We start from the raw sequence: 23,248 nt of genomic DNA, 5'->3' as shown, positions 1-23,248 counted from the left end.
ATTTCAAGGGATTCATTATTTGTACTAATCGGGATCTGGTCTACTTGGGAGAGGGGATGGAGAAAGAATGATGTGAAAACGCTTTTCTTTATTTTGTTGTCAGAATGAGGGAAAGAGAGAGAACTTTTATGAAGGAAGAAAATAAATGAGTCAATCTATATAACCACAACATTCTACACCAGAATCATTAGGGCAATGAAAAATTCTCTCTGAAAACTCAATAAATTCAAGCGTTTTATCTTCAACTTGAGCTTTGGGAAGCAACAGGTCAGTCAGACAAAGCAGACCTCTAGGACAGATTCTTTCAGATTAAGTAAAGAAAGCAAGATCAATCATCTGTCTCTTTCCCTCCTCCCCTGATCAGGGTCCCTGGAAATGGGCCTGGGAATCTACTTCAACCCAGGCTCCTGAATTATTATCCCCTAATCAAATAGAGGAAAGGCACAAAAGGGCAGGATTTCACAGGACATTCTTCACTTTGCACACAGGCCACATTCTACATTCATTTCTAACAGGATCGTCCACTGCCAAGGTAGCAACTGTTATCAGTAATGAAGAACGATGGCTGCAGCTGAAGTGATTTATCAGCATCATATAATACAAGGGAACATTTCCCGTTAATTTTTTATTTTGTCTCCTTTTCCAATTCCCATAATGAAACGATGCTTCCCTATATGAATTGAGGTGCAAACATACCCCAAAATTTTATTAAAACTTAGACAAAGAGAGGAATAAATCACTGGGTGCAGGGAAGGGGAGAGGAACATCAGCAATTTCTAAAGACTGCTTTAAAATATTCCAGAAACTTTTAGCATTTGGAGTGGGAAGGGGGGAGAGAAAAAGGGAAGAGGAGGAGGAGAAGGAAGGAGACCAAAGATTTAATGGAACCTTCAGCAAAAGTCTGCTAGGTGTCATTGGGCCTTCTTGGTCATTTCTCAGCCATCTCTCTCAATACACAAAAGTCAAGTTTCTCTAGAAACATGCTACATAGATGGGCCTCTTTGGGATTTGGAACAGTTGTACTAGATATGCCCCATTGCCCACAAGCCTCTTTTCCCAACCATGTTCTATATAAAGATCTTTTCTCCCTCCTAGTCTACCCCCCTGTTCCTTCCCCCTCCCCACCGCATAACATAACCCACCATAAGGATAATGTCTTGTTTCCTGGCCCATTTTTACTCAAATAAATACCGTCAAGTGATTATCTTTTCCCTTCTGGGCAGTGATGTGGGTGTTTGTGGGTGGTTTTCTGCATCCAATCTTCTTCCAGTTTCTAAAATGAAAGGGCCAGCATGGTGTAATGGAGAGAGCACTTAATTGGACTTCAGAAGATCTGGGTTTCTAGACTTGACTGGGTCATTAACTAGCTTCAGGACCTTGGGCAAATCTTCTCACCTCAGGTTTCAGTTTCCTCATCTATAAAGGTGGAGGGGAGAGAGGCATTAACCAATATCTTGGGTCCCTTCTTCAGTTCCAGCATTGTATGATCTGATGATTTAAAAAACACAGGCTGTGTTTCCTATTCATTTTTATTTTCATCCCAGCAGGTATCTTCTAAATTTTTTTTTTTATTGAATGGACACAGAACCAAAGAATGTGTACAAGCAACTACTGTTTAATACATGAGAGTCACTGAGAAAAACCAATGACAGATTTGGTGTTCTTGCTGGCTTAGTGAATTTTTTAAGTATATCATATATAGACCTATATTGTGGTTTGGACCTGTAATTTCATTAGAGAATCTCAAATGTAGAAAGTCCTTTTACTAATGCATATGGGCCCATCACAATTCACTCACAATATGTGAGTATATACACACATGTGCATATATATGCACACATATATGTGATCAAGTATGTTTGATGGAGATCATCTGTCTTCTCTATATATGTACTCATTTATAAATCCTAGTCACCTGTAGTGACTTTATAATACATTCAGTGATCAAGATAGGATTTAAACCTGTCTTCCAGCAGTTTCCACCAAACATACTCTCTCACAAATATGTCTATGTATACATAAACATATTTTTTCCACCTTTTTTATTGATTAGTCATTTTCACTTCTTTGTGACCCTTTTGGGGTTTTCTTGGCAATATACTAGCATGGCTTGCCATTTCCTTCTCCAGCTCATTTTACAGATGATGAACTTGGGTAAACAGGGTTAAGTGACCTGTCAAGGCTCACCCAGTCAGTAAAGTAGAAAGTAGCAGAAAGTATCTGAGGCCAGATTTGAACTCAGGAAAATGAGTCCTCCTGGCTCCTGGGCTCGCAATCTGTCCACTGAACCACCTAGTTGTCTTTTTCCTCTTTACCATCAACAAGTATTTGCAGAATTTTTATTAAGTATGTGAGAGATGGAGCAGAAAACGTGATTGGAAAGAAGTGGGCAAAGTCCTATTTCTGCATTTGAGGGTTCTTTATGATCTGGTTGATCTGATTCCATAAATCCAGTCTAATAATTGTTACATTTTTGATCCCTGAGTCCCTCTCTGTATCTGACAAAATATTTATCTCTCATATGTGATGGCTGTTGTTGCCATGGTGAATGAAATAGATAAAAATACTTTGCTTCATATTATCACCATCAAAAATGTCAAGAATAGGAGGAAATTGCCTTCTGGACTTGACACTGCTAAGGAGGGTATAGAATGGTTAGTGTGAGGTACTTTGGGAAGAGGGCAGATTGGAGAGAGAGTCAGAGAGACAAAGAGAAAAGAAATAAAGCAGAGCCTTGTGATGTCCTTTCCTCAAGAATAGCCTCAGCCTTTCTCCTTTAATAGCAGTTATGATACTTATATCTGTGTCCTCCTGTTGCTAAGAACCTTTAAAAACAAGCTAAAATGCATCCTAATATTAAATGTACTGGGAAAGGACCTCATGATCAATTATTGGGGGTGATCAGTTATACAAGTCACTTAACCCTATTTACCTGAGTAAATTATTGGGGAGGTAGAGAATAACATCCTCAAACTTTGCATTCAACTCTGAAAAGTTTTTCCAGGGTGGTTAAAAATTATTGTAAAAATATATTATAAAATATTGTAAAAACAAAACAAAACAAAGATTACTGAGTGGGTTAGAGGAGCAGGAAAAACTTAGAAACATTAACACAGAAAAAATGGTCAATTATTTGTCCAATCTGGAACTTCTTTTAGGGCTTAGCTAGTTCAAGCTGAGAGGTCTATTTTCCAATCCAAATAGGGGATTTTCCAGAGGTCTGAGCCAATATTCAGATGAAGACTGATTAGACACTGTTTTGAATATTATTAGCAATACCAGAAAGCAGCATCCAACTTCCCAGTGAATCACCCTGTCTGAGTCTGAGTCCTGCCTGCTAACTGACTGCTCTGGTAATGTCTCAGAATTGCTAAATGGCCTGTCTGGAGAGGTCTTAGCCTTTTGGCTTCTTCTCAGAGACTGCTTGGTAAATGCAGAATGCTGATTAGGCCAAGACTCTTCTGATGGTTGAGGCAATCATCTTCATTTAGACCTCATTCTATTGGCTTAATAATTAAATTTAAGCAAGATCCATTGCCTCAGATAGGGTCCATCTGTTCTGCTAACTGCCCAGCTGTGGACGTGTAAAAATCCTCCTTCCACGGTGCTCCCTGCAATATAGCAGGTTTAATTGTTACAGGCTCCTAGGAAGAAATCTGATTAGCAGATGTTAAAGGGGAACATTTTCAACAAGCCCTGGGTGTGAAGTGGTAATGTGAGAGGACTTAGGCCTGAGCTTGCTGAGACCTGATTGATGGGTGCCTGGCTCAGGGAGCACCAGGGCCTTGGAAATGACATCAGTTTTTCTCCTCAGTCCATTGAGGCCAGGTGGAGCTGTTTACATGAATGTCAGCCAGACTGCAATCTGATGCAGCACAGCTGGAAGGCTGTTCACCAGAGCAAATCAGAGCCCACTTCAATAGTTACACCCTGGCCAGAAAGCCCTCCTTCTAAGACCCCTGCATCCTGAAGCTTTCCTAAACCTCCTGATACCCAGTTCTCAGTGATTATATTATGAAGAAGCAAGAGAACCTGGGAATAACATGGGAATAAGAACTGAAAAAAATCCATTAGGTCGCCAAGGCCCTTCCTTAGCTTGCTGCAAGATTGTTCCCCATGGTATATTATTTTACAAAGTTCTTTGTAAAATATTTTTCTGAATGACTCAGGCTAAGGGTCTTCCACCAGTTCCCTTGGGAGATGGAAGACTTTACTGTTGAGGAAATGTTTTCCTGATAATCTGGAGAAATTTGTGGTTGGCTGACTCCCTTCTCAGCTCTCCTTGGCTGTTCTTCCTTGGACCACCCCGAACAAATCCCCTCCTACCTTTTTGGGTTCCCACACTTAAACATTTGTCACGCTTCCATTTTGTAGCAATTAAACAAAGTGTTGGCTCTGTTCACTTGGCTCCTTCTGCACTGATTAATTTTCTTTAGTTTCTTCATCATCCTCTGGATCACATAGTAATCTGAGTTGCTTTCTTTTGATTGACATGCTTTGCATTTGATGTGTATAAAACTATGGCTGCCTTTCACTCACACAGGTGCACGATTTTACTTGAGCTATTTGGAAGTATTTCTGGCAACTCCTTTTTTGCTTGGTTGTTTTGGACCTGAGTTGAGGTAATACAGAATAATGGGTGTAAAATACTGTGAAATAGAACATGACTCCTTTATATTACCAGTAATAGAAATCTTTCGCATCATCCAAATTCTTTGGCATAACTACATAAACACTTGTGGTCTCAGGCATTTCATTAGGGGATTTGCTGGTAGCCCAGCCTACGTTCAGCAAATGTTAGTAAAGAAAAGAAAAGAAGGATATTTGTATGGGCAGAAACCACAACCATGTTCATACCTATTATGAAATCAGAGGGTAGTTTTGTTGATTTTCCCTTTTATTGTCACAAAGGAAAAGCTGGAGTTGACCACTAGATCCTTTGAGTTGAAAGTATAGAAAATGATCAAGACCAAAACATTATTAGCTTGTTGGATTTGGACAACCATAACTTCTAGTAAAAGTAAATTGAGAGTAAACATAGATGAGGAAAAAAAAAAACAAAAAAATAAAGTAAAAAAAAAAAAAGGAAATAGAGAAAACTAATCAAACACCTCCGAATTGCCTTTGGGTATCTATTTGGAGTATTCAGACATTTGGAAAAATGAGAAAGAAATCACCAAAGGAACAGATGTTTTGGTAACTGCCATGTCACCAACATTCAATCTCAATGGACCCAAATGGAAAGGAATCCTTCAACTTCAGTGTGAAAAAGAATTGACTTTTAGGTACATGAGCCAAGTCTTGATTTTCCCAAATCTGTTAGAGCTGAAAGAGACTTTAGGGATATCTGGCCCAACCCCCTCATTTTATAGATGTGGGAATGAAGAAGTCCTGGAGAGTTGAAATGACTTGCCCAAGGTTGTAAAAAATAATTTGTAACTGTAAGTGCTACAGCTAAAGATGCAAGGCAGCTTTTATAATGTTCTTTCTCTATTTTCCCAAGTTCTTGATAATGTATTTTAATTGTTCTTGGAAAAGGGAAAAGATGATCAGGTTGAATTTTAGGAAATGTCTTTCATGTATTTGTTTTTAGAGTTGTTGCTACTCTGTGCCCATCCACTTGGAAAAAAAAAAATTAGCTCTTATGAACTTGGAACTTAATGATCTGTAAATGGCCCTCAGTAGGGGAAAAAGGAAGGAGATAAAAGTGCAATTCATGGGGTGTGTTCACAAAATCAGACCATTAAAGATACATGGGCAGCTTTGAAAGTGTTCACTTAAATGCAGGTTTGCATACATCAGCTTGCCTGGCTCCATGCAATCCAGGTTGCACCGATGTTAAAAGTAGCATGACCAGTTGAATCCCTTGAAGTGTCCGCAGGATACTTTCTGTCTGTGATTTTGCCTTTGTGCGTTTTCACATAGTTTTTTTTTCCCCTCCAGACTTTGGTGGTCTTGTGAAAAGTCTATGAAAATTCTGGGCAGAAATTTATAGTAGATTATCCTTTGAAAGTGCTGAATAGGTTTCTCCAGAGCCAGACACATGGAGTATCCCAAAAAAACTCTTGGAAGATGATTCTGCATGCTCCTAAATAATAATCCTGACACACAGTTTTCAGACTTTGAACTGTTTGACATGGCTCATTTCTTTGGAGCCTTAAAATCCTATGATATAGGTATTACAGATATTTTTATCCCCATTTTATAGGTGAACAAACTGATACTGCAAGAGTTTAAATGTCTTGCCTCTGACTGGGAAATAAGATATACAGGCACTGGGGCATAGAAATCCATCTTGCCCTACTAGAAAGTTAGGGGGTGGATTGGGGAGGATATAAAGAGAACAGATGGGGGAAGGGGTATTCAGTAAGCTTCCTATTTTGGGGTGGGGTTAGGGGAAAGACAGGGAGAAAAAATTTTAACTCAAAATCTTGTGGAAATGAACGTTGAAAACTAAAAAGAAATAAATAAATGTATAAATTAAAAATATGTCTTGCCTCTAGTTACCCAATAAATAAGTTTTGGAGGTGGAATTTGAACCCAGGTCTCTGTGGACTTTAAGTTTATAGCATTCTTTCCATTATACCATGTTACTCCTTGATAACTTATTATCTGGGCTGGAAAAAGCAAAACTGTCATGGAACTACTCTAATAGGTGATTTATTAAAGCAGATATGTATAATATTTACATAAGTAACATTTATATCAATTTTGACTTTTACTCAGACATACTTCTGCCTCTGATTACATAGATCATCTTGTAGCCCTGGCTAAAGCCAGACACCAACTAAGGAGTTCAGAGTTTCCCAGGATCTGCTCCAGTCTTACTCTGGGACCTTTTGTGCATATAAAATGGAGGGATGCCACTCACTCCTGCTAATTGACCAGATCTCTATATTAAATAAATTTGTTTTTTTATGAGGCCTCTCCCTGGTCATTTGGATACTTCCAGGAGAATGTTTTATGGCCTGCTGTCCCTAAAGGTTTGATTCAATGTGTATATATTTTTTTCATTTAATAGGAGTATTTGGGAAAAAAAAACTTGTAAATTCTTCTTGACAAGCCTTTCAACAATTCATCCAGGTGGATCCGGTAATGATCTGGTAATTCTGCTGAGCGTCCCATTTTTAAATAAGCAAAGTTTATAGTAAGTTTCTTTGGGGGAATAAGCTAGGCACTATGAGATGAGCAGAGACTCATGTGGGTACTTACTATGTATTAAGCAATAATTCAGGTCACCAGAGTACCGTTTAGTAAACTAAAGTAACAATGTACTAAATGGTGCCCTGGGGCTTAAAAGATTTCATTTTCTTCCCCAACTGTCTAACTGACTTCCTGAAAGTAATTTATTCAGCAAAGGATCTGAACACAGTATAACCTCATCATTAGGAGCAATGCAGGACATTTTTGACATTAGATTCTGGGCTGGATAAAGACTCCTGACATACATGTTTAGCTTTTATTAACCTACCCTTTCTCAAAGGAAATATTATTTTGCTTGAAGAGGACACATAAAACAAGACTGCTAAACAGCAAAGTATTTGAGTTCATGGTTAATATTAGCTTGAAGAATAATTCGTTGTAAAGCTTTGGAGATGAATGGATTGTAAAAATGCATTATGTGCTTTAATATGACAAGAATCTTTTTAGTGGTTTCCAAAACATCTGTCTTGAAGAGGGCTGTTGAAATTCTTACATGTGAGTGTTTCCATTCATTGTTCGTGAGAAACGAGAGCAAGTGGGAAGAACCAAATCACAGATCAAGAGGAAATAAGTGCACTTTCCACTTGGGATTACAATGCAAATCAATTCCATATTCGGATTGAGGAATGTTTTCCTTTCCCTCCTCTCACTCTTCCATCCCCCAGATTCTTAATTTTTGCCCCCGCACTGCAGAGAGGTCTTTCCACGATGCCATGTTTCCTATAAGCTGCAACTTTAGTTCTTTTCTTTGTGCAGAAAAATGATGTAAGTCCTTTTGAAATAATAAGACTAGAAAGACATAGAAACTATGTGTCAGAACCAACTAGAAAGTTGGTCAGATCTTCTAGCCAGGGTTGATTTTATCCCAAAATAAATGCTATTCACCCACTTGGTTTAAAACAAGAATAATCAGCAGAATGGTGGAGATCCTGACTACATGTGCACAGATCAGTTTCTGGTATATTTTCAGAAGCAAACGTACGTCTTAGCAAGTAATAAAGAGGTTTCCCTATCTGATTTTTACTATTAAAAGGGAAACCGAGTACAAAGTCTCACAGCTTCTTTCACTCAAGGGATTTTTTCCCCTCTAAAATAAAAGTACAGGTAGGTTCCAAATTGGTAAAATAATGAGTCCTATTAAATTGTAGCATGTATTTGAATTCACACTATTTGAGATTGTCAGCTCGATGGAAGCCTGCAAGGCATTTTCAAATAATGCAACCACATCTCAGAAGCTGTTTGGCACTATTCGAGATTGAGCCGTATGATAAGTTGTTTGCATAATTTGGTACATTATGTTGAAGAAGTATAACCTTAAAGTATGTCAGATAAAAACACAATGGCTGCCAGACTGTTCTGTACTAATGCACTCTGAACTGAGCCAACAGAGGGAGCATTTTGTAGTCTTCCATCAGTGAAAGGCATGATGGCACGGTAGATAGTTGATGCAGAATCCAGGGAGACCTGGGTTCAAGTTTTGCCTCTAACGCATACTGACTGTGTGATCCTGGGCAAGTCACTTAATTTCACAGTGCCCTAGTGTAGCAGCAAGCACCCCAAGCATCCTCAGGGTTTGCTGGCAACACCGGTTCTTGGATCTGCTTTGATAAAGGAAAGCAACTCAAAATGGGTTAACAAGCTTATTTTAATCAGTCAAACATGTATCGTTTACCTAGTTCAGGGGAAAGAGGTCAGCACCCCGAACTTCAGAGTATACAGACAGAATTATCAAGACAGAAACAGATCAAGTAGACAGATTTCAAACTGTCCAACCATTACATCCATACCCAATCAACATCTGGGTTTCAAAGCCAGGGGTCTCTGGACAACGGCTTCCCAGAATCCAGATCAAATCACAGAACACTTCTCAAAGTGAGCCCCAAAACAAAGCTACACATCAGGGCTTATATAGCCTTCTCCTGGCTCAGAGAATCTAACAACCTTCTGGACCCACTGGCCAAACAAGAAGTATCTACTGAAAAACAAGCCTCCCACCCCAGGCTCCAGGTGCACTTTAGCCTAGGGGCAGGGAAGATCTTTAAAATTTACATTCCCATTACACCTAGGCAACTCTCTAAGACTTTTCCATTGTGGAGAAGGTGGCAACCTGTAATTGTAGGAAAAAAGTTTCCTTAGTAAATAAATATTCAATTTAAGTGCCTACTCTGTGACAGGCTGTGCTGAGCACTGGGGGATACAAAGAAAGGCCAAAGATGTCCCTACTCTTGAGGATCTTTCTTCACAAAGTCCTTGGGATGCAATAGGGAGTGCAAGTATTAATTATGCCTGTTATAGATGAAGAAACAAGAGTCTTGGAGACATAGTGATTTACCCAAGCTCATGGGCCTGATGATCAGTGGTGGATCTAGGCTTTCAAACTCCCACGTCTAGTGATCTTTCCCATATGAACAATCAGACCACCGTTGATCTCAGATCATTCATGTTACCCTGCCCTGATCCTTCCAAGCAAGAGGAAGAGTCAAGTGGAGGAAGCACTAAGCCTCTATTCAAACTGTTCTCATGGCATGGCACCTCTTTGTGTTTCCCTTCAGACTCCACTCCAGAACTACCTCCAAAGGAAGCCTTTCCTGATTCCTCAAGTTGTGGTTGTGTGGGGTACAGAGACCCTAACCCAAATTGACTACTCGGAGACCTCTCAAAGTGAAGGTAGAAAGTTTTATTAGAATCTTGCGAGAAGTGGTCCAGTCACTGGAAAATAAATCCAGGGAGAGGAGGCCGCCATATAGAAGCCAAAGCTGGGTTATATAGCTGAAAACTGCAACCCTCCCCTTCCTCATGTAATCTTTTAAATTGATTGGCTGTTCTGTTAACATTCCCTTATTTGGCAGCTGGGGTGACAAGGGGATTTCCAGAGTTTTGTTTTTTTCCCCCAAGGTCACCTAGCTGAGGCCTAAGGCTTCATATACTTTAGCAGATAGTCTTTGAGAAACCAAGTTACCTGCCCCCCACACACATACACATGATTATTCCCCCCTTCAGCCTCTTCCCACATCCTACTACTGAAATTTGCCATTTGTCTAGTCTCTGTGCACAGTGCATGGCAAAGTGCTTAATAAATACCTGTTGATTTTTTTCCTTTGTATCCCAGCACTCACTACCTTGCCTGACATATAGCAGGTACATAATTAATGTTTGTTCAGTTGAATTGAACACATTCTAAATGAAAAGGGATGAGATGCAGACAGGGGAAGAGAAAGCTTCTCTTAGGAATATTGTTTTCACTCCTTTTCATGCATCTCACCATGTCCACCTCCTACAGGTGAATAACTCCATTGGGGGGTCATAGTTTTTTTATTTTCCTTGCCTTGACCTGTGAGATAGACACGTTTGTGTCCTCCGATAGACTATGGACTAGAGGGAAGAGGGAGGGAGGAAGAGACAGACAAGACAGACAGATAGAGACAGAGATAGAGAGGAAGGGAGCAAGAAAGATGTGTGTGTGAGAGAGACAGATAGACAGACAGACAGAAACAGAGAGAGTGAGAGTGAGTGTTAGGTAATGCAATGGAGGAAATGATTATAGATCACCTGTTGTGGGTAGATTTCCTACCTGCTTCTCTAATCTATAGAGAACAAGGTCTGATGAAGAGAAGTTATGGAGGAGGAAGAGGAAAAGGTTGAAAATGCTGAGTGTGGCCCCATTGTCTAAGAACCCAGAATTTTGTAGCAGCTGAAAAGTACAGAGCTTTTGAGGGAAGGCAAGAAAATAGAGAATATCCCCCTAGAATGAAGAAATGAATGAAAAAAAAAAAGCATTTATGCCTACATAGTGCTAAGAGAGGTTTAGGTAAATGGAACTCAACCCTCTGCTCTGCTCAGGACCTGCCCAACAGGCTGTTTCCTAAGAGATCTCTTTAGGGCAGTACAGAGAAATATTAGCTAGAAATTAGGTTTGAGAGATAGACAGGATCTTATCTATCAGTTGTGTGGTCCAACCTCCTCATATTACTATTGAGGAAACATAATTCTAGACAGTGAAAGTGACTTGTTCAAAGTAAAATAACCCGTTGATGGAACACTCTAGACCAAGATTTGGATCTCTGGACTCCTTCCTCTTTTACCTTTCTACTACACGTTGTGGAAAAAGAAAATCAGGAAACTCTTCACAAGGTTGATTTTTGCTCACAAATGTCTTTGCTGAGTACTTTCAGATAGGCAGATAATATGGAGAACCAAGATGCTAAATATCCCAATGAAAGTATGTAATATTTGACCTTCTTAGATGGCCTAAGCTAAAATCCTGGTTCTGCCACTTAGTGCCAGTGTGTCTTTGGGCAAGCCACTTGGCCTCAGTTTCCTCATCTGCAAAAAGAGGCAATTAGTCTAGATGACTTCTAAGGAACTTTCTAGCTTTAAATCTATGATCCTAGTCAGATCAGTATTTCCAATTCTTAAGCTTATGTCTGCTCAGGGAAAATATCAAGGGAAAACAAGCCCTGATAAAATAGCATATCATTTTATGAGGTTTAAGGTTTTTTTTAATCTAATTCATAATCAAAGACATTTTGGAATAATCATATAGCTTGTAGGTGTAATTTACTTTTATTTATTTATAAAGGACCTGGAGATAGATGGGCAGTTTTCTTTTCAAAGTGGATTCCAAAGGTCATGAAACTATTAAATTTCAGTAGCTGAAAGATTCTAGAATTACATGTGCCTCCCTAATACCTGGCTTTCTACAAGGAAAGAACTCTATAAATTGTACAGTCCTATAGAAATGAAGGTTATCATGAACCTTTCCATGATTCACCCCTGGAAAATAATAAAAGGACCATATTTCTTCCAAAGCTCTTTAATAAAGGGAGTGGGATACTAAAGTCTAAAACTTCTACTTTCTCAGTTAACCACAACTAACCCTGGTGTTCACTGGCCAGGGTTCAGGTTGGCATAAAACAATAACTGACTTTTGCTTAAGTAGGTGTTTGAGCTGTGTTTTAATTATTACTCTTTTCTTGTAATGCAAGTCTGAACTGAAAGTTCTCTTGCCTGAATTTTGCAGCAGTCTCCTCTGAATTTTTTGTGGTTTGGTGGTTTTTAAAAAAAATTTGTTCTATTTTAAGTATTACTGTGACTCCTCGAAGCCAGAAAGCCCAAGATCCACTTTAGTAACTGATTTATCAGATGCCAAACAGGTAACACACCTCACTGCAGAAGGTCATGAAAGTGGCACCCCAGACAGCCTTCTCCATCCTCTATGTCCTCAACATGCAATCTCAGGGAATCCTTTATCCATGAACCTCCTTAAACATTGGTGCATGATCTGCTGTTTCTTTTGGAGGGGGCAGATTTACAGAGTAATAAATTTGAAATGGCTTGTACACTCTGCAGTTCCTTTTTGAAATCCAAGGTCTGTGACCTCCTACAGGGCAGCATTCCTACTCTCTAAGTCTGTCACAGCCACATCCAAATCCACCCAAAGGAAGAATTCCAAGCTAGCGACAATTTCCTGACTTGTTTATATCATAATACTTGGTTATCAGAAGGTACTTTAAAAATTCTCCCTCCACTTCTCTCCCTCTACCTTCAGTCACCCAAATCTTGACTCACTCAACCATTAGCTAAAAGTCTGATGAGAGGTAATAGTAAACTGCTACAGCACAAGCCTTTTAGTCTGTGGTGGGCTGGGAATTTGGAAGTGGGACGGGGCAATGATGTAGGGTTGGGAGGTGGGGTTAAGCACCAATTCTTGATTTAAGGAAAATGCTTCTGTAAGTGGGTGGTAGGGGATTTTTACCCCTTTTGGTTTTTATGATAATAGCAAAGCTTGTGTGTGTGTGTGTGTGTGTGTGTGTCTATCCATGTGTGTATCTGTCTGTCTCTCTGTCTCTCTCCTATCTCTTTCACTTCTATTTCCCTACTATTCCATCTCACATTTCAAAATGTGAATGTTATCTTACTGAGGGCCCAGAAAAGGCACAAATGGTACTTGTTTCAGGGTATTTAAAGAGAAGTTGATGGAATACTTCTCTATTATAGGAACCACATAAAGTGCTGCCCAGTGGGGTCTGGTTGGTTTGTTCAGACAAGTATGTGCTTCCCAAACGGTCTCCGAAAGCCTCTTCAATAACACCATTGTTTGCCCCACATAATGGTTACCTGTTGTCCAGGTTGCTGTTAAAATGCTGAGCTTTATAAGTGCTTTAATCTGTCACTTAGGACTCAGAGCTGACTGCAGAGAGACAGCTGTGAAATCCTTGAACAAATGCCCATTGAATCCAGGTGCCAAGATTTATGGCAAATACCACCAGCAAGCAAGAAAAGCTGACCCAGAATCTGTCCTTGCTGAACTTTGGGCATTTTTTCACTTCCAGTCAATTTGGGCTGGATTATAGACAATATTATAGACAATTAAATTGAATTTAATTGAACTATATGCCACCAGGTACTTTGGAATCATAGCAGGCCTATGCCACAGCCCAGTAACAAACACTGAGCCTGGATTCAAGAGGCAAATCCTGGCTCTAGCTGTGGGACCTTGAACAGGTCATGTGACTTTTCTGAGCATCAATTTTCTCATCTGTGACCTTGGGTATGTAATGATATTTGTACTGCCTACCTCACAGGGTAATTGTAAGGTAACTGTAAATTATAAAGTGTGATAGAATTTTTGTAGTGTATGTTGGTTTTTGACAAAGAACATGCCATTGGTAGTCTGTCTAAATTGATGACCTGGACTTATAAAACTGAAAGTAACAATTGTGGACAGTTTAAACTTATACTATGTGCTCTATTGGATACTATTATTTTTGGAAAGATACTTCATGCCTCTTCCCTGAATTTTGAAGAGTTGGCAAATAAAACACTTCAGTCTCTGAAATCATCAGTCCTTTTCTAAAAAGAAAATAAACAGACAGTGACCCAGTTCAGTCCCTTTTCATTTCTTATGCAGTATATGTTTAAACATTACCCCCCCAAACCTGGCAGCATTCCATTTCATAGTTGAGTTAACTTAAAACATGTTTATGTGTGCATTGGGAAATAAATGTCTGTTGTTTTTTAGGATGCATGCATTATATTGTGGGTGCTCAGCAAATATAAAAGAATGTAGCATGTTTTGCTTGCCAGAAGGTAATCAGTTCAAGCATTTTTAAGACCCTACTATGTGCCTGTGTTCCATGTGAGGCGCACTAGGGGGCCCAAACAAAAATTGGCATGGCTTCTGTTCTCAAGGAGCTGCATTCTAGATGGGGAGACAAAAACCTTCACATACAAAATGAGGGAGAGGACAAATAATGCTGACTTGTGTGCTGCAAACTGTAAGCAAAGTAGAGCAGGAGCCCTCTTTCCCCCCTTCCACAAATCCAACTGTCAGCCCCAATGCTTTTGTCGTTGTTCAATCATGTCTGACTCTTTGGAAGTCCATTTGGGGTTTTCTTGGCAAAGATACCGGTTTGTCATTTTCTTCTCCAGCTCATTTATAGATGAGGAAATTGAGGTGAACAGGATTCAGTGACTTGCCCAGAGTCACACAGTTAGTGCCTGAGGCCAGATTTAAACTCATGACTTCAGGCCCAACACTATCCACTAGAGGCCCCCCAAAAGATAATTGGTTCTCCTTTATTATTTCATTCCTGATAATTGTGTTTTATGGTATAGAATAGAGATGTCAAATATAACAATCCATGGGTTGTATGAAGCCCACAACGCTGTTGAATGTGGCCAAAACTAAATTAAAATGTAATTGAGAAATATTTAACAAAATAAATAAAAATACCATAAAATATGGGTAATATATGATTTTCTAGTCAATATGTAAGTTGCATGTTGATTTAGGAAACCATGTCTTTATAGATTTATTTTGTTAGATATTTCCTGATTATATTTTAATCTGATTAGAGCCACACCGGAGAGTTGAATGCAACCTGTGGGCTACGTGTTTAGCACCTCTGGTCTAGAGAATGTTTCATATTTTCCTCTCATTTAATCTTCTCAACAATCAGTCAATAAGCATTTATCAAGAGCCTATTATGGGCCAGGTACTGTGCTAAGCATTCACAACAAGCAAGGCAAGCAATGCAGGTATTTTACAGTTGAGGAAATTGAGGCACAGTGAAGTTTGAGTGGCATTCAACTTGCCCAGCTATATACCAGGATATTCTGGCCATAGTTGATTCCAGAATGTGTTGGGAGTGGTAGCAGAAACTTTACACAAATCTGTTGTGCTTCCATGAGGCAAAATTTAGATTTTAACTGTGGCTACATCCTTCCTGCATATTTGCCTTCCCTTAATGAGCCGTTGGGGAAAACACTTGATTGACTCCAAAGGCAGCAGGGCATGAAGGATGAGGTAAATCTTTCTAGGCAGCATTGAATGAGAAAGATGGTGAAAAGTAGACACTTCCTGTTTGAGTACATCCGTAACAGGTCCTAGGTGAATGGTACAGCTCAGAGAGGCCATACTAGGTCTGGAGTCAGAGGATCTGGGTTCAAATCCCACTTCTGCTACTTATTTATTACTTGTGTGACCTCAGACAAGTCACTTCAATTCTTACCAGCCTCTCTTTGTCTATAAAGTGAGGGGTTTAGAGTAGATCAGTTGTATCAAACTCGGATAGAAATAGGGCTCACTAAACCATACACAGGGATCCCTGTATGTTGCATATGAACTTAGAAAATCATATATTAGCATTATCTATGTTCTGTTGTTTTTTTACTTATTTCTCAATTATTTTGTGATCTGGTTTGGGCCACACTGTCGGGGAGGGGGCAGCATGTTGGACACATGGACTAGGTGACTTCTGAGTACCCTTCCAGCTCTAAATGTGCAATCCTAACTAAATGTCATGGAATTTCAGAGGAGAGAAGAGACACCTTTGGCCAGAAGTTGTAAGGAATAGACTTCGTAGATATAAGGATTTGAGCTGGCTCTTGATGGATGGGCTGCCTTTAAAAAGGGAGAGAGAAAGACAGAGGAGACACTGGTCAGTAGAAGCATGTTTTCTTTTCCTCACCTGCTGTTTGGGAGCCCAGACAGTATTACATTGTGTATCAATGGGAGGGTCTGAGTAAAAGGTTGGGGTTGGGTTCTTGGGGTTCCTACTCAGGGATGAATGATGTCACCAAGAAAACAGAGGAAGGTGATGAGGTAGTCTGTGAGCTATTCTCATAGCCTCAGTGCTCACTACCCCTTTTCTCCACTCTCCACCCCCCAACAAGCTGGATGACAAAAACAACTCAGGAATTAAGCACTTCTGCACTCTAAGAGACTTAGCATTGGGGCAGGTAGGTGGTGAAGTGAATAGAGCCCCGACCCTGCAGTTAGGAGGACCTGAGTTCAAACCCAGCCTCAGACACTTAACACTTACTAGCTGTGTGACTTTGGGCAAGTCTCTTAACCCCAACTGCCCTGCCTTCCCCCCTCCAAAAAGAAAGAAAAAAGAGAGAAAAAGAGAGAGAGAGAGAGACTTAGTATTCACTTCAGGTGGTAGGGTATTGGAGGGTTAACTGATGGGCGCCATGTTCTTTTCAAAGTTCTTTGAAGGTATAAAGCTCTTTGCATGTGTTTATGTTTTTGTTATTTCCATTCTTGGCATCCCTTCAGGATGGGTTCCATGGTGGGAGGAAAGGGTGGGTGCTGAGGAAATTGTTTTGAGAAGAAATCATTCCCAAATCATCTTGTTTCCATTTACTGAGAACTGTTTCATAAGCATGTCACCCCATCCCTAGCATGTGTTCAATGACCCCCAGAATCTTGAGACAGGAAACAATATGCGCTTCTTAGCTGATCAAGGAGGGAGGAGACCAAGCCTGGCCAGGGCAGCTAGGCCACTGATATCTAAAAATAAATCCTCTTCCTCACTATTCAGCATATGTAGCTTCAGGCCTGACATATTCCTAACCATCCAGAACAGATAGACTTAGCCCCAAAGGACATCATAAGCCAAAAGCTAAGGAGGAACATCCCAGTGTGTGTACCTATGACCAGGTTGGGTATAATACTGTCCAGAAGTAGCCCCCAGGCTTTGGGATATGAGGGCTTTTAGCAGTTTGCATGTAGCAGAATTATAATGGGGATAATGTTGGCTGCTCTTGAAGTGAGAGAAGCTATCCCTATTGACTGGCCCTCATTGAGCTTTTTAAGGAAAGAACTTGGGCGGCGAGAAGTTAGTGGCTCTGAATTCTAGTCCAACCTCCATCACTGATTAGATGCATGCCTTCCACATATCTGGGCTTCAGTTTCCTCAACCATAAAAAGATAGTGTTGAACTAGATGATCTCTGACATTCTGTGATATCCACATTAAAAAAAAAAGACCCCACCAGCAATTTCTATTCTTACCCTAAGTACTCAATTTATTAAACCTAAACATATTTGGTTTTATATTGATAAGGTAGGGTAGGGGTGGATAAAGCAGAAGGTGAGATCGACTAAGAGTCTTCGATATGTTAGACCATTTATAATTGCTTTTCTACTCTTCTGCCCCCACTCACCTGCCATGTAATTTAATGTAATACAGGCTATCTGACATATTTTCCCTTCTTTTGTAACTTTCATAAATTCATGTTTTTATGCTCTCACTTTGATTTGATGCATATTCATCCTGGCATGTAGATGGTCCCAAGTGAAAGAAGAGGAAGAAAATACCCATTTTCCCTACTGTATCAGCATGTTGGAGATATATGTCATCTGTAATATTTATGTCCCCCATAATCCCAAAGCAGAAGAGGGCTTCAGGAAGACAGTAAAAGGTAGCTAAAGACTCAGAGACTAGGCTAAGAGGAAGAACATGGCATTCTGGATTCAGGATGGAAAGCTGTAAGAAGAATAAAGGCAAAGTATTCAGGTGGATGGGTTCAAGGTTTACGAAAGATCTTAATTAAAATAAGATTGAAAATACTGTTTCCTCCAGATGACTATGTAAGGTTCTTTTCCACTGGCTCCTATTTCTCTGTTAAATTCACAAGGGAAAAGGAGTGGAGATGTTTCAAATAAAAAAAGAATTGCTATGTATTTGAAAGCAACTGCTCATTTCAGAAGACTGAAAAACCCCTGGATGGGATAAATCTTCTGATCTTGGATCTCAAGGCATAGAGGCCAAGAATGAGTTCAGTTCACTGAATGTTGTTTAGTTTGGTTTTTCTCCCTGTGAAAGAGGAAATAAAAGAACAAAAAGAGAAGTCAAATGTATTCCCCTATTGGAAATCTCCTTAAGAAAACAAGGGAAGTTCCATGACCCAAGGCCTCCGAGACTAGACTGGAAATATTTCTACAGACAGCATTGCAAGCAGTCTCAAAAATCCATGTGACTTCTCATCTTTTTGCTTCTTAGTCAGAGTAGGTGGCTTTGTATGATCAACCAGTAATGTGTGGTAGCAGCTAGTGTTTGAGGACGTTTTAAGCTTGGTAATTTTGAGGCTTAGAGGCCTTTGTATCAGCCCACACCGTAGAAACTAAGTGCTTTGTCAGCTGCTTCTAGTCCGTGTTGGTAGTAAAACTTCAACTTGGGCCAAGATGAGAGCATTGTACATTTCACATTGATGTTTAGGAGATACATCCAAATGTGGCAAAACTAAAACATCATTTATGTATAGCACTAAACTAGTACTCTATGATAAAGTAACAATTATTCAAAGCCAACCACTTATTTTCCCCCAAAGGAACAAATGTGACTAAAATTATCTGAGGAAAATAAAGTTTTTAAGTTAGAGTCCTATTGTTCCATTTAAAAAAAAAAATGAAGAATGAAGGTGGTTTTTACTTTCTGTAATATCTATTATATATGTGCATTGTGTGTGTGTGTGTGTGTGTGTGTGTGTGTGTGTGTGTGTGTGTGTACACATTGGGGAGATCTGAGAGGATTTAGGGCTGCTATCAGATCTTTGTCTAGTCAAGGCCATTTGTGATGGGATGTGTCATTGGTGGAAAGAAGTGCAGGCTATGCCCATTAATATTGAAATCCCAGTTCTTCATGATACATTCAGTTGAAGTTTTCTCCCTGAGCTGAGTAGTGAACCAGATTCTGCTGTCATCTTGTTAATATTCTTTGCTATGTCTTCTTTCAAATGAGCTATGAAGTCAAATTAACCTACTGCATGGTTACCACCTCTGCACAACATTTATCAAAGAAGCATTACCTCCAGTCTCTTGACCTCTATCTCACTTTGGATGAAAGCCTATCAGTTTCTTCAATCCCATCTCCTTTCCATTCAAAGATGCCTTTTCCTTTGTCCTTTGTGGCATGGTAAACCATTGCCTCATAACTTCCAATCTCCAAGAGCTGGTGTTTAGTAAGCGCCCCAAGGGACAGGGACTGTTTCATGTGGCTGTTTGTATTCTCGGTTCCTAGTACATTGCCTGGCACAGAGCAGCTTAATAAATGCTTGTTAATTAATTAATTGGTTTGTATCGCATTTGTATGTACTGAACAGGTTTTTAATGCCAGTTTCCAAGTGAGTTTGAGGTGTAATGGCCACTAGATGGCAGACTGAAAGTCTGGCTATAGTTCTGAAAGGATGAACATACAAGGAAACACAAAATGTTCATTATTTAAGGTGTAGGTCATTTTGTGTATGCACACACACACACACACACACCCTCCACCAAATGAATAAGCAACCCTTCTCCTTTTAAAAAACAAAATATTTCACATATAAATAGTTCCCAACTTATGAATGAGAATTCAATGAGAATTTATGAATGAGAATTTTCCGATTGATTGATTGTTGGATCTGCATGCTTGTTCATCAGTCAGTAAGCCTTCAGTAAGCTTCTGTTGTGTGTCAGGCATAAGCACTAGAGATACAAAGAGAGGCAAAAGATAGCCCTAAGTGCCTTTGTAATCAGAGGTGAGCCAGAAGCTTGGGGCTATGGGTAGTACAGTATCTGAGTACTTTAGGAGGCAAGGAAGTTCCTGAGGCAGCTTGGAAATGGGTCTCAGTTTGGGGTTGGGTTTTTTTTTTTTTAACTCAGTCTCCCTGTCTCACCTAGTCTGGAAATGCCTGATCCCAAGCTTTGATCTGCTCTGTTTCTTGCTTAGGCTGATTCACTCTTCTTTAGGTACCCTAGCTGCACTTTCCTCCCCATCTCTCTGCTCCTAGGTGCTCTCCATATTGGTTTTGTAATTATTCTGGACATAATAACCCTACTTCAGCTTAAAACTACCAAGCTCAAGCAATCCACCAATGTCAAACCTGGAAATAGAGATTATAAGCATCTACCACCATGCCTGGCCAAATGCCAGTTCTTAAGAGATAGCTGTAAGTAAGACAGTAAGACCATTGTGTCCAAGGCAAAGGTTGTTTCTCCTTCCTTGGTAAATGAGATCCAGGGTCTAATAAACCCTCACTGTCTTTAGGTGTTTGTTTATTTCCAGGGCCATTTCCTGGTGATCCCTAATTTTACTCTGTTCTGTAGCTTTGTAACTATATAAGTAGCTTTGTAAAGAGATACATTTAGAAATGGGATCTTTTAGGATTTAAACTTCTATGTAATGATAACAGAACACAATAAAGCCTCTTTTCCTTTTTCTGGACTAAAGAAAAAAATCATACAAAGGAGAGCATTTCTTGCTTTGTTCCATCTTTATTTCTAATATATTTATGATTATGCCCTCTTTTTTCTAGCAAACTTGCTAAGCTTGAAAAAAATGGCATTAAAGTTCTTTATTTTCTGCTGTGGTCTAGCTCATAGTAGAAGGCAAAAATAATAATCTAAGATTAAAAAGCTTAAGTCAAGGCAGCTGTTACTCTGGCACTGTTGCACCCTGTGAAATACCTGGCCTCATTCCCAAGCTCCAGCCTTCTTTCACAGGTTAGCAAGATCAAGGACGTTTGCCAAAGCAACTATTAGGTAGGAGAGAGAAGGTCACTAGAAGGTGAGGCTCTTGTAGTCTTATGGCCCTATTTGGGACTCTTTCCAAAGGAATTTTTCTTTTAAAGAAGACATTGATCATGTTGCTGTGAGACCATGCAGGGATAAACAACGGCTAGTACAAGGAAGCACTTTTTAGAGCAAACCGTGTCAGAGGGGGAGCCAAATTTTAGGCTGTTGCTTCCTCTGAAATCTAGGGTTACCTCAAGACCATTGGAAAGACTATGGATGATGTGCTTGATACTTAAATCTGAAAGCCTGATCCTAAGTTCCTGCATTAATTTCTGTTTCTATTTCAAAACTTACGATGGTGAAGAAAAGCAAATTCATGATCACTGGGACCTGAGTGAGCTTACTATTACTATTACTACTTAGCAAAGCTTGAATCCATAAAATCACAGAATGTCAGAAGTGGAAGACACATCTCAGAGGGCATGTTTTCCAATCTCCTACTTTCTTTAGAGTGGAAGAGTGAGTTGTTCAAAGACAGTATCACAGCTAGACTCTTTTTTTCTCCCACAGCACACACTGTTTGCCAAGGTAAGATTTCATTCTCTCTGGGAAAGGAAGTGCCCTTTGTCTAGGCTGTCTCAGCCCCTCCACATGGGTCCCATTGCCCAGGGACACCAGCATCTTAGAGTTCTCCCACAGCACATCCCAGTAGAATTCCTTCTGTTATTCATCCAGCAGTGGACACTCCTATCCAGAGAACTAGACACCCAAGTCCTTGAAGATCATCAAACTGTTGGTAAACCCATCTAGTTCCATCTTTGGGAAGAGGGAAGGGGAGGTTGATCTGTTAAAATGGCCAAACCTTCTCCCATCCTCACTTCTTCTCTTTGAGCATTATAGAATTGACTTTGCAATAACCACATAACCTTCAACCTACTGGAATTTTTATCTGGTGTCCAATTCAGCTGGTCAGTAGGGCCCTTCCCTGCTAATTCAAACTTCCTGGATTATAGAGGAAAAATATGTAGGGCTAGGTTTAGCTCAGCCAAAGTACACAGATCAAGCATATGCTTCTGTTGTTGCAGCATCCCAGCATTGCTAAGAAAAGACTTGGGGTGATTTCACTCTTTTGTACATATTAATACCTTCTCTAGGGTTTTTGTTTTTACAAGGATGGCTCCAAATTCAAGTAATGACTGTTTTAGTCAGGCAAGGGGTTTAAAATATTTAATAAACTGCGTTAGTGCAGGGAATAGAGAGAAGCAATTTTAGGTGTTGATAAATCCTTGGCAAAGGCCTTTTCCTCTTTTCAGAGTTGATCCTGCAGTCTAGGCTTTTGGCACATGGTACTTTACCTAACAGCCCCTACAAGCAGCTAGAAATGTAAACTAGTTACCTTTCTTTTTTCTTTTTTTCTTCCTTCCTTTTCTTTCTGTCTTCGTTCCTTCCCTCCTCCCTATCTTTGCATTTCTTTCCTTCCTCTCTCTGTCTCACTGTTTTTTTTCCTCATTTCTCTCTTTCATTCCTTCTTTTTTCTTTCCTTTTTTTGACTGAAAAGGAAGCACTTAAAATCCTTTCAATCCCAGGTTCTGGTTCAAAAACTATACCTCCTGGTACTCTTGAAGCCTTTTCTCCACATCCTTTGTTCTCATAGAACCTTGAACTCTCCAAGATATGACCCCATCTGTTCCCCTGCCTTCTCCTGACTGTGTACAGTGAAAGTACAAACAATTGATATGGTAATTACCAACCATTCTTATCTCACCCTTACAGCTAGTTCTCTCAGGATTTCTGTTAAGCAACGTTTCCTTGGCCAGGATTTAGTTATTCTATATAATAGAAAGTAATAAAGTCATATTTATAGAAAATATTTTGTTATTTGGGCTCTTTCCCTCCACAGTGACTTTTTATGTGGCCATTAATATGAATCAGTGAGGTTTTTATTATACTTTTTTCTTTTGAAAGAGCAAAAATGTGAAAGAAGAAAATAGTTAAGAAATTGCCTAAAATTTTAGCTGCTTGAAGAGCCAATTCTGCCTTTTCTGCTGCCTGAAGGCTTGCTCTCCTTTGGACCTAATTTACTTTTGATCCAGCCCAGCATCCTATCTTTGATGATGGCCTGATAGAGCAAAGAAAAATGGAACTTAATCCTCCCGATTTCCTTTTGTAATGATGCAAGTCGAAGCAGTGACTAGTAGAGATCTGCTGGGGGGAATGAATTATTCTCACATTAAAAGAACCATTCCTAAAGTCCACTGATTGC

The 23,248-nt window shown here is 39.7% G+C and overlaps 1 protein-coding gene across 13 annotated transcripts in view; it reads left to right on the top strand.

The window, feature by feature from the left end:
• The window catches only part of LHFPL2 (LHFPL tetraspan subfamily member 2), a 260,793-nt gene that overhangs the window by 160,930 nt on the left and 76,615 nt on the right, over positions 1–23,248 (top strand). For 2 of the 13 annotated variants that reach the window (XM_069096300.1, XM_069096289.1), the window contains one exon: positions 16,020–16,145. The exons of 10 other annotated variants lie outside the window; for them this stretch is intronic. The gene's annotated coding sequence lies outside the window, so the exon portion shown is untranslated. Of the gene's footprint in view, positions 1–9,755; positions 9,871–16,019; positions 16,146–23,248 lie in introns of all 13 variants that reach the window. One more of the 13 variants, XM_069096290.1, reaches the window with a different exon arrangement.

The sequence above is a fragment of the Petaurus breviceps genome, unplaced genomic scaffold, assembly GCF_028583685.1.
Source record: "Petaurus breviceps papuanus isolate PSGF00001 unplaced genomic scaffold, PetGlider_PUasm1.0 229, whole genome shotgun sequence".
Classification (NCBI taxonomy): Eukaryota; Metazoa; Chordata; class Mammalia; order Diprotodontia; family Petauridae; genus Petaurus; species Petaurus breviceps.
Note: the sequence above shows the minus strand (reverse complement) of the source record. Positions and strands in the feature narration are given on the sequence as shown.